The following is a 13,193-nucleotide window of genomic DNA, read 5'->3' on the forward strand; positions in this document are numbered from 1 at the left end:
GCAAAGAGGGTCTGCAGACAGAAGAAAAGAGCACTAGAAGAAATTGATCAGCTAGGAGAAGAGAAGCAAATTCGTGAAATGTGCCAAAAGATTAAACAAGGAAAGACCGGGTACCAAGCCAGCACAAATATGAGTAGGAACAAAGAAGAGGATTTGATAGAGGTGAGTAATAAAATACTTGACAGGTGGGCAGAATACTTCCAAGAGTTACTGAACCCAGAAGTAGAAGGGTTAGAATGAGAGGAACTGGTGGAACTAACTTACTATGGACCAGAGATTTTAACACCTTAAAAAACAATAAGGCGCCTGGAGAAGATCAGATCCTGGCGCCGAACTTCTCAAATATGGTGGGGAAATGCTGTGAAAAACAATTCTTAAAATACTGAATATCTGGCAAGAGGAGAGCATGCCAAAGGAGTGGAAAACAGCTATAATGTGCCCCAAGATTATAACAAACAGGCTTACTCCATATGTTGAAGAGAGAGTTGGAGACTATCAAAGTGGCTTTAGAAGAAATAGGTCAACACTGACCAGATATTCACATTGCGCATACTACTTGAAAAATGTTACGAACATCAAATTAACATACACCAGCTTTATATCGACTTTAAACAAACCTATGATAGCATCTCAAGAGTGGCATTGCGGAATGTAATGGAAGAGGCAGGAATACCTAAGAAGCTCATTAAACTTTCTATGATAACCCTCAGCGAAACCAACTGTAAAGTAAAAATACAGGGCGAAATCTCCAGAGAAGTGGAAATGAAGGAACTTAGACAGGGTGACAATATTTCCTGCTATTCAACCTTTGCCTAGAAAAAGTCATACGTCAGATAGACTTAAATAAAGGAGGAACCTTCTTAAATTGTTCACTACAATACCTAGCCTATGCTGACGATGTGGCATTACTCGCATGAAACACTCCTGTGCTAGGCGAAGCCTATCAACAACTGGAGAAAGGTGCAAGGGAACTTGGCCTGACAGCCAATGTCAAAAAGACCAAGAATATGGCAAGACCAACCAACAAAACCCACCAAATCTCAGGATAGCTGGCAGGGAGTTTGAAAGGGTGAGAGACTTCAAGTACCTTGGGTCGACTATCAAAGAGACAAAAGACATTGGCAGTGAGGTGAAAGCCAGAACAGCAGCAGGTAACAGATGCTACGTTGCCACATTACCCATGCTTAGGAGTTTGCTTCTATCACGAAAATTCAAAATCCTCATTTACAAAACAATTATAAGAGCAGTTGTTATGTATGGTGCCGAAACATGGTCCATGACTGTAAACGAAGATAGGATCCTTAGCATATGGGAGAGAAAGGTGCTACGTAAAATATATGGCCCAATATATGATCAGGAAGGTTGGCGCACTTGTACGAATGCAGAACTACTCCTTTTTGAAGAACCTGACATTGTCACTACCATTAAAATAAGGAGACTGCAGTGGACAGAGCACTTGGTCAGAATAGAAGAAGACAGAGCATGTAAGAGGATTGTTTTATGACAAGGCTGGATGGAGGTAGACAGCAGAGGGGATGCCCCAGAAAGAGATGGGTGGATGGAGTTGAAGAATACATGAAAAAGTTGCGTGTCAGAGGATGGGGACTGAAAGCCATGGATGGGATAGAATGGCAGGATATTGTGATGCAGGTCAAGGCTCTTGAAGGGCAGTAGAGCAGAGGAGTAAGTAAGTAAGTATGTTGAGTTCAACCTATGAGACATCGTTGCAGCTCTCCCTCCTGACAGAGCTACAGAGTGTCTTTGAGATCAATCCAGTCAGCCAACTGCGTAACACACCCAAGGTTAAGCCCATGCTACTATTAAATACTCTGCATGACCTTGCTGGCACAGCCTATATGCCTCCCTCTCACACCCGTATCCCTCTCGCACTCAGTGCTGCCCATAATGTAACTATACACTAGATTGTCACCACCCTATGCCCACCTTTTCAACACTAATTGTGTCAGCTACCTCCACATAAATTATGCACAGCAAAGGCCATCATAAATGAACTATTAAAAGCAGGGATCATATGCCTCTTCAATAATGCTTGTGGGTTGCCCATTGAACTCACTTCAAAGAAAATGGTACTTGGAATTTGTGTGACATTTATAGAGCTTTAAACTCATGCACCATAAATAACATATATACATTTCCTAACTTGCAAGACTCTACACATTCTCTCATAGGTGCAGTATGGTAAGACAGCATATCTACAAATTCCTATAAGTGAGGAGGACATTCCAAAGACCACTGTTGTTACACTATTCAGGCTTTTTGCATTTCTGTTCATCATCTATGGACTTAGAAATGCAGCACAAACTTGGCAGTGCTTTACAGACAACACCTTGTTCAGACTGCCCTTCTGTTATGCATATCTTGATGATATAATCATTTTCTCCACCACACCAGAAGAGCACAAGCACAACCTCAAACTAGTTTTTGGCATGCTAGCACAGAATGGCATAATCAATAATGATGCTAAATGTCAGTTGTGACAATGTGAAGTAATCTTCATTGACCACCTCATTCACACTAATATTGTCTGCCCCGCTTCCAAGAAAACAGATCAAATCAAACTGTTACCATCCTCCATAGAGTACGATGAATTGCGCCACTTCTTAGGCTTGATAATCTTCTATTGATGCCAGTTCCCTATTGGTGCCACCACACTGCCGTCTGTAACCAAAGTAATGGTGGGCAAAAATAAAACTGGCAAGCTCTGGATCAAGTGGACTCCACATATGCAACAAGCATTTGCCAGGGTCAAAGACAACCTCACCAAGGCCATGATTTTAGCCAACCCATCTCATAATGCTCAGCTCTGAATCACCACTAATGCAAGTCACTTCAGTATGAGGGCATCGTAAAACAGGAACTTGGTGGGCGGTACACAACCCCTGCATTTGTTCTCATGGAAACTTTCTAATTCTCTATAAAAATGGTCCACCTTTGGCTGCAAATTGCTTGTGATGTATGAACCCCTACATTACTTTCAGAATGACATCAAATCCCCCCCCCTCCCCCTCATAATCTACAAAGATTATCGCCTTCTTGTGATTGCCTTTAAAAACCCATCAACTGATTCCGCCCACTGCTTCTGCCACCAGGACTACATTGCTCAATTTACCACTGATGTCAGACACCTTAAATGTGCAGAGAATGTCATTGCCAATTACCTATCCCAAATATACTTGACCACATTGCACACAGACTATGACCAACATGCTGATGAATATTCCCATAACCAGCAGACCACGGACTTACTCTATGACCCAAAAACTGAACTATACTTTGGACACTAATGTTTTCCGGACTCTGTTAAACATGTGCTGTACAACATTTCTCAGAGCAGACACCTCCCAGTTGTACCTGACTCTTTCCGGAAAACTGTATTTGACTACCTGCACAACCTTTCACAACCCAGAATTCAACCATCAGTCAAATGTGTAAGTGACATCTTGCTGAATGTAAAGAAAGACTGCAAGAACTGAGTCAACCCTGAGTGGCCTGCTGAAGAAGTAAAGTCAGTCCCCACGTGCAGTCTTCACTAGGCAGTTTTGAAATTCCTCATGCTCATTTCCAGCACACCCACACAGTCCTTGTCAGAACCTTCTCAGAAGCATAAGAGTTCTGATATATCCTCATATAAATAGATATTGATGATGTTGACAGCATTATTGGACACAAATGTAATAACTACATAGATGGAGAAGGAATATAGCAAACTGAATGCCTGGAATGAATCGTGTGGTATATCTTCATCACAGATATTAAAAAAGATAATTACTGTAATACTTACATTTTCTCTCTTGTCACGTGAATCTTTTTTTAATTGATGCATTAGTTAAAATGGAAATGATCATATGGCATTGTTGGCCGGGTAAAAGTATTCAATGTAGAAAATGAAAGAGAAGAAGTTAATCATCTTACAGAATATTATTACAACAATTTATTTGAAAAATTTGTTAAACTAAATATCGGTTTACAACAAACAAAAAATGATTTAAGTGGTCTGAATAAAGACCTGCATGGTAAAATCAAGGCAATGAGACATGAAGTAAGTAACAGTTTAGGGTAGTCACTGGGCAGTAAACCTGATGTCATGAAAAGTGAGTAAAAAGAATTAAGAAATGTACTTTTAAATTATAGGACTCAGATCACGGGGTTAAAGAAAAGAACTTGCTGTGGAGCCAGAGCACAATCATATGCATAGGGTAGTTTAGTTAAAAATAATATTGTAAAGGTAGAATTAGATCTGATGAATGTTATAAAACTTGTTCTGCACAAGGTGAAATTATATCAGAAGAAACCAAAAATGTAATTTCCAATAAGAAAGGAATGGTAGGAGTAGATGTTATTTGGCAACAAACTGTTCATACACTCTACTCATGTCCCTAATGAAATTCAAGGTTTTACTAATGTTGTCCAATAGTTTATGTAAAGGTCAACAAAAGCAGAAATAAAGGTGCTGTCAAGCAGTTAAAATATCAAAAAAGTGAGGTAAAAGGTAATACCAATATTTGAATAAATGCAAGATAATTACAAACATGTAGGCCTATTTCAAATATTATTTAAATGTAGATATTCTGGGATTTAAAAACTTAACTCAAACTGTAGAAAAAATTATTATTTCAAATCATAGTCGCAATCAAAACATTTATTTGCCTAAGGAATAAAAAAGCTAATAATGTTACCATGGAAACGTTAAACTGTTATTGGTTTGTCGAGTGAAATGATTTTTGTATTTTTTCGGTGTACAAGTGTAACAGCAAATCAAAGTAATTGCATTCAAATAAATTAATGTTAGAAGTGGAAGCAAGTGATATAGTTAATAGTCATAACTTCAGTGCCCCCGGGCAAGTGTTACCCTCATTTGTATACTATCTTAGGCAATCACTAAGCTCCAAGCTAATGTGGTGTATTTTCCAAAATTTGCGATTTCTATGCCTCATTTATCCTGCTAATCTTTCAAGTTATTTTCTATTGTCTGGTTATCCTTCTTCATTAGGTATTAGGCCCAAGTATACTGGTGTTTTTCAAGTATAGTTTCACAGCAATATTAATGAAAAGTTTCTTACTTAGATGTCAGAGAGTTAAAAAAGTTTCTTGCCTTATTTGAAGTGAAGTTTTTGTCTAATTGGTTAAATCTGGAAATATTCGGAACATGATTGCACTTGTGGGGACTCAACCAATAATACTGCTGCCATGAGCGAAAAATACCTCTTTGGTTCCCAGCAGCAGTATACTGTGTGAACTCTCTCAGGAATGTCAGCCTGCTCTCTGACTTTGTATGTGTCAATCATGCAGTAACATGAGGTAACCTTCATCAGACACCTTGTTAATGCTAACAGTATCTGTTCCAATCCCAAGGAAATGGATTGAATCGAACTGTAACCATACTCCATGGACTATCATGAATTATGCCATTTCCAAGGTATGATCAACTTCTACTGACACTACCTCCCTAATGCAGCCATCACCCTGCTCCTTCTAACCAAACTACTCACAGGCAAAACTAAAACTGGCAAAAAACCAGCTCAAGTGGACTCTATGCATGCAACAAGCATTTGACAGTGTCAAAAATGACCTCACTGAGACTATGATTATGGCCCGCTCATCTCCTAATGCCCATCTTTCAATCAGGACACATGCAAGCAACTTCACTATCAGGGTATCCTACAACAGGAACTTACAGGAACTTGGGGGTGTTACCCAAACCATGCATTTTTCTCACAGAAACTTTCTAATTCTCTATGAAAATGGTCTACCTTTGACTGTGAATGGCTTCCAATGTACATAACCCCACATTACTTTCAGAATGATGTTGAAGATCCTCTCCCGCCACCCCCTTCCCCCACAATCTACACAGACCATCGGCCCCTCAAGGATCGCTTTAAAAATCCAGCAACCGATTCTGCCCACTGGCACCTCTGCCATTGGAATTATATAACTATTTTGCTCAACTTACCAGCAATATCAGACGTCTTAAAATAACCAGAGAATGTCATCACCAATTAACTGTCCCAGATATCCTCAACTATAACATATAGAATAGGACCAACATGCTGATACACATTCCCAAGACCAGCAGATTGTGGACTTACTCTATGACCCAACACAGGACTACACTTTGAACACCATTGTTTTCTGGGCTTTATTAAACATGTCTCATGTGATGTACCTCAGAGCAGACTCCTCCCAGTTGTGCCCTTCCCTTTCTGGAAACCGTATTTGATCACCTGCACAACCTTCCACACCTCATAAATCAGCCATCAGTGAAATGTGTGACCGAACTGTTCACCTGGCTGAATTAAAAGAAAGACTGCAAGAACTGGGCCTGTCAAAGGAGTAAATTCGGCCCACATACGCAGTTTTCACTTGGCAGTTTTGGAATTCCTTGTGTCCATTTCCAGCACACACACATAGACCTTGTCAGAACCTTCCCAGAATCATAAGGGCTCTGATATATCCTCTCCATTGTAGACAGAGTTACACAATGGGTGAAAGGCACACCCATTAGAGACATCACAGCAGAAATAGTTGCCAAAGCGTTCACCGACACATGGATCTCCCATTTTTGCTGCCCTGTTTGTATTACAACTGACCAGGGACATCAGTTTGAGTCCAACCTACTCAAGGAACTCTGTAACTTGTGGAACACCCACAGATACCGCACCACAGCATACCACCTGCCAAATAATGGACTGCTTGAACGATGGCACCAGACTCTGAAGGCTGCTTTGAAGTGCCATCACAAATCGTGAACAGAGGCCCTTCCATGGGTGTTGCTGGGGGTATGCATGGCCTATAAAGAAGGTCTTCACACCTCCCTTGCAGAGCTCCTCTAGGGCAAATATTTAGCCCTCCCTGCTGATTTTGTCACTCAAATTTCCCCTCTTGATGATCCTGACCTCCCAACACTAGTTGCACACATGTGCCAACATATAGCACACCTGCACATTCACCCCTCTACTTCACCATCCACACCTTGTGTGTTCGTGCAGAAGACACTAGCCTCATTCTCCCATGTCACACCACATGCCAACACCATCAAGCCTGCTCTGCACAGCCCATAACCTGGCAAATATAGTGTGGTCTGACGTGGTATGAACACATTTGATACTATCATTAACAATAAATGATCCAACATGTCTGTTAACAGATTAAAGCCCACATGGACACTATCAGATGCTGAAAATGCTGAGCTTACACCCAATATATCACTTCCAACCCCAGGCATACTTGACACTTTCAAGTTCAACATTGACATTCATGTCTTTCTTCCACAAGACATCTCCATCAAGTTGGGCAACAATCATCTCATCATTAACACCTGTCATGGTGACTGTCAGTTGAACAATGGATTTATCATACACCAGTTTTCCTGCACCATCCCACTTCCTTCCAGTGTCAATGCAGCCATACTCACCACACACCTCTCTGCTAATGGGACCCTGCACATCACAGCACTGAGGATTCCACCACTTCCACCTCTGCTTCAGATCCAATTACTGATGACTCAACCACTGTCCTAACCCCACCTTTTATGGTCTCATCCCCAACACTAGTACATCTGACTGTGGACGAACTTGCCGCTTACTCGAATATCTACACCACCACCCAGAATGCATTCCTTGTGGCCTGCCATGTGACCAGTCACAAACAAAACGACAATGCTTGACACTCCTCGCCTCCTCCTGTGCTCCACACTTCGGGGGTTAGGGGATACTTTGTGGGGACTCGACTAAATAACACTGCTGCTGTGAGTGAAAAATACCTCTTTGCTTCCCAGGAACTGTATACCACGTGGATTCTCTTTGGCCACAAGTAATGGATTCTGGTTTGTGGTGTAGGTTGCAGAAAAATTGGGTGTCATTGGTGGATGACAATGAGTTGGTAATCTTGCAGATATTGGGAGTAATCTACAAGGTCATCCATAGCGGGACGTACAAGTGTCAGGGATGAGACGCTAGAAGGTGGGGTTGGGACAGTGGTTGAGCCATCAGTATTTGGATCTGAAGTGGGGGTGGAAGTGGTAGAATCCTCAGCACTGTGATGTGCAGGATCCCATTAGCGGATAGACGCATAGTGATTCTGGCCACATTGACATTGGAAGGAAGTGGGATGGTGCCAGAAAACTGGTGTGTGATAAATCCATTGATGACAGGTATTGATGATGAGGTGGTTGTCGCCTAACTTGATGAGGTTGTCTTATGAAAGAAAGCCATGAATGTCAATGTTGAACTTGAAAGTGTCAATTATGCCTGGGGTTGGAAGTGATATAGTGGGTGTAAGCTCAGCATTGTCAGTGTCTGATAGTGTCCATGTGGACTTTAATCTGTTAACAGAGATGGTGGAAACATTTATCATTAATGATAATATTAAATGTGTTCATGCCACATCAGACAACTCTATATTTGCCAGAGTGTGGGTGGTGTAGAGAGGACTTGACGGTGTTGTCATGTGACACTTTGCTCTCTGACTTTGTATGTGTTGGTCGTGCTGTTGTATTCCATAATATAGAGCAATAAACCATTGTTCATACCAGTCATATGAGAATTATTTATATTTCTTTACCAATACTGTACTGAGTAACTACACATTCAGGATACTTTACATTGGTACGAAGGAAAGAAATGTTCACTTTTGTGCTTGGTTAGTGAAGTAGTTGTCTCATATTTTGAGAAGGAATATTTTGGCCCATTTTTGAGGAGAATGGCAAGAAAATGCTTTTCTCACTTTAAGGAGGATTGTTTTAATATTAGTGACTCGCCACATTCAGGAAGACCTTCAGAGTTTGATGAAGATTGTTAAACACATTAATCACAGTGATCCATATCAGTGTACTCAAGAACTGGCAAATGTGATGAACTACAATCATCCCCACATTGTGTGTATGGATACTGCATGCTCTAAGCAAAATCAGCATGTGGCCATATGTGCATTTCTGCTTGCTTGTCATCAACTGGCTCACGAAGGACACCGACCATTGCTATCCTGTATCATTACTTGTGATGGTAAATGGTGTTTTTATACTAACAAAAGAAAAAGAAAGGAATATCTGAGCTCAAACAAAGCAGCAGTTCTCCATACAAAGAGCTGCGTGCATCTGGTGGAACAGCAGCGGTGTAGTGTACTACAAATTGCTTCTCTGAGGTGTAACCATCACTGCTGACATTTGTTGTCAACAACTGAGGCACCTTGTGGACTCAATCCAAAGACAACATCCAGGGAACTGCGCTGAGTCATTCTACTCGATGATAATGTCTGCCAACATTCTACTAGACTTACAAAAAACACTATACAGAAATTGGCTTGGGAAGTCATTCTGCATGTCGGATCTAGCTGGAAAGGTCTCGGCAGAGGAGCCAGACAAAGTGTGCCTCACAATGATCCATCTTGTCTATTTTTCCATTTCTTACATATCACATATGTAGCTTGTGAGATGTAGTGAAAACTATCCTCCTAGGGGAGAAAACCCTGAAGACAAATCCTGCTTGTCCAGAAGCAGAAAAGTGGCAGCTCCACTACTGGGCTAACTCTGCTCAGTGCCTGTAATGCAGCCAGGGAACATTTATCATTACCAGAAACCTTACAAGTGTGCATTGAAAAAGGGTGGAATCCTAATAGATAGGAAGGGCTATATGGATTGGTTTACGAGTTGGCACATGGAATGCTAGAAATCTGTATAGACCAAGAACTTCTAAAATGGTAGTGTCAGAGCTGGATGAATATAAAGTTGATGTCACTGCATTCCAAGAACCTAGATGGTGTGGAGAAGGGATTCTACATGAGAGTAAATAAATAATCTTCTATGGAGGATGCGCAGAGAATGGAAGGCATGAACATGGAAGAGGATATGTGGTGAGTGACTATTTGGCAAGGCAAGTGAAGAGCTTCAGAAACAGCAAGAGGATATCATGTCTCACTACAAGACATAAGTATGGAGTTGTAAGATTTTTAATGCATGTGTACCAACAAATGTAAGTGGAGGAAAAAAGTGAGTTTCATGAAGAACTAGAAAGGACAGTGGTACACATTAGTACCAAAAATATTTAGATCACTTTGGGAGATTTCAGTGCCAAAGCTGGACAGGAAGATGTGAATAGGCCAAACATTGTGAAGGAGAATGTACATGGGAAAGCAAATGAGAAAGGGCTGTGTCTCATCAGTTTTGTGCTAAGCCAGATCCTTGTGGTGAGCTCAACAACCTTTCTCCACAAACAAAACCATGACTACAGCTGTGTAATAAAAGAGACAGTTTGATGTTGAGAAGCTTAAGGATCCAGAGTTGTGTCACCAGTATAATATAACATAACAAATTTGAAGTCCTTACATGAAAGCACAGTGACGAAAGAAATGTTCATGATCAGTGGGAAGATATAAAGACCACTGCAACTGAAGCAGCAAAAAATATTCTAGGAGGGAAAAAACCAAGGACCAGGAAGAAATGGTTCAATGATAAATGTGAACAAACTGTGAAGGCCAGGTAGAGCTAGGAAAACACTCATCTGGATAGAAGTGGTGCAGATAAACAGGAAGCAGTCAAGGACATATAAATAGAAACAAATAGGATTCTCAGATGGAGAAAAGAAAATTCATAACCAACATGATCAGTGTAATAGAGAGGGCAAATACAATATTTAACAGCAAAAAACTGTTTCAGATGTTGAAACATGTGAAGAAAAGCCAAAGAAATGAGGCATTAGTTATTAAGCATAAGGATGGGAAATATGCTAACAAACAAGCAAAGAATTCTGGACAGGTGGAGGGAATATCTTGAGCAGTTGTTGAATGCAGAAGATTCTAAGAAGAAAGTGAAGAATAGTAAGGTAGCAGGAAAGGCTAACAGCAGAGATGTTGAAGGCAGGAGTTGGGATACTTCAGATAGACATACACAGTCTCATGAGAGAAGTACAGAGGAAGGAGGAGATCCCAAAGGAATGGAAATCAGCTACCATTGTCCCACTGCACAAAAAGAACAATGACAGAAATTGTAGTAATTATAGAGGTATTGTTCTGCTATGTGTACCATACAAAGTGTTATCATTAACAATTCTTGAAAACCTGAAGCCTTTTGCTGAAGATATTGCTGGAGAGTACCAGGCAGCTTTTCAGGCAGGAAGATCAACCATAGATCATATTTTCATGATATGACAAATCTGAGAAAAGTGCTGGGAATTCAACCATTGGTTCCTTGTAACATTTGTAAATTTCTCAAAGGCGTATAATAGAATTTACAGATTAAGTATGTGCAACATCCAGAGGAAGATTAACATACTGAGTAAGTTAATTAACTTTGTGAAGGTGTGTTCAGCGGAGACAAAAGCCAATGTGAAATACCAGGGGGAGCTATCCGAGGAATTCAACATCAGAGCATGTGTCAGACATGGTGATGCCATTTAGCCATTGCTTTTTAATTTTGTCCTAGATAAAGTAATAGTGAAATGGAAAATTGAAGGCAAAGGGGTGAAACTACAGGGAAGAACACAGCTATTGGGATATGTAGATGACACTGCAGCCACAGCAAAGTCAGAGGAAAAGATAGTAGGAACTGTAGAGGATTAAGCAAAGAGTGCCAGTAAGACTGGATGGTGAGTTAATACAGAAAGACTTAAATGATAGAAGTATCCAGAGAAGCCCCTGATAATGCCCCATTATAGGACAAAATGTGGAATATAATCAGATTGGGAAATTTTAAATACCTTGGCACCTGGATCAACATGCATAATAACCTAAAATAAAAGGAAGAAATATCAAAGTCGTTTGCCTAAACTAACACTGGTTCATGATAGATTCAATCACAGTTTTAAATAAGTTTGAAAACTTTAGGATAGCTAGTTGTTTTTGTGGGCAAAACAGTACTCGTGGAGGCTCCTGTATATTGCTTAACAATTCAGTGGAATATAAAGAAAGAGATGATTTTAAATTTCTAAATGAAGAGCTTATATTTGCTAGAGCAACAGAATATCATCATCATCTATATACACAGAATTCCAGGTAGTGATGTAAATACATTATTGTTAGATATATTCCAGTGTCTCCTATATAAACTCACTAAACAAAATAGGAAAAAAATTGTAATTGCTGCTGATTTTAATGCAGATAAAGCAAGCAAAACAAGGATGTCAACTAAGTTTATTGACATAATTCAATAATATGGCTTTAGACTATATTTCACTGACTTCACCAGTGTAATTGAGCAAACAGTAACATGCATAGACAATATTTTAACAAATTATACATTTGAGGACACTGCCAAATTCTCTTTAAACCTAGGTATCTCAGATAACTCTGCTCTGAAAAAAAAATGAGAGGAGATGCTTCATGAAAAGACAGTTCAGTGAAGAAAACATAAACTTGTTCTGTTATAGATTTATGGGATTCTGGATACGGACTGTAATATATGCAATAAATCCCAAGTTTTCTATATACACGTATATTTTACCATAAAGAATGACACATGAACACTGCATGAAGTACAAAGGCAGTACAATTAAACATGGCGGCTCATGAGAGCAGTTAATATTCCAAAGATTGTAATTTTTGGCTTCAAATTAATGATATGAATATAATAGAGGGAAACACTCCACGTGGGAAAAATATATCTAAAAAGAAAGATGATGAAACTTACCAAACAAAAGCGCTGGCAGGTCGACAGACACACAAACAAACACAAACATACACACAAAATTCTAGCTTTCGCAACCAATGGTTGCCTCGTCAGGAAAGAGGGAAGGAGAAGGAAAGACAAAAGGATATGGGTTTTAAGGGAGAGGGTAAGGAGTCATTCCAATCCCGGGAGCGGAAAGACTTACCTTAGGGGGAAAAAAGGACAGGTATACACTCGCACACACACACATATCCATCCACACATACACAGACACAAGCAGACATTTGTAAAGGCAAAGAGTTTGGGCGGTGATGTGAGAAAAACGGAAATGGAAATAAAGCAAAAGTTATTAAAACTGCCGAAAGGGTTGTTTAATAGCTAAAAGGAACTGTTTGTGGACTGGAAACGGTGGATTCTATAGCAGCAAAGCGGAAAAAAAATTTTTTTGGTTATGGTTTTGAAGTGATTTACGTATTATTACGTATTATTGAGTGTATATCGACGGGATAAAATTGTATACTGGATTACGGTAAAAAAGGAGAAGGTGAATAGAAAGTGAAACTGCTGGCAAAAACAG

The sequence above is a fragment of the Schistocerca piceifrons genome, chromosome 2 (assembly GCF_021461385.2).
Source record: "Schistocerca piceifrons isolate TAMUIC-IGC-003096 chromosome 2, iqSchPice1.1, whole genome shotgun sequence".
Taxonomy (NCBI): Eukaryota; Metazoa; Arthropoda; class Insecta; order Orthoptera; family Acrididae; genus Schistocerca; species Schistocerca piceifrons.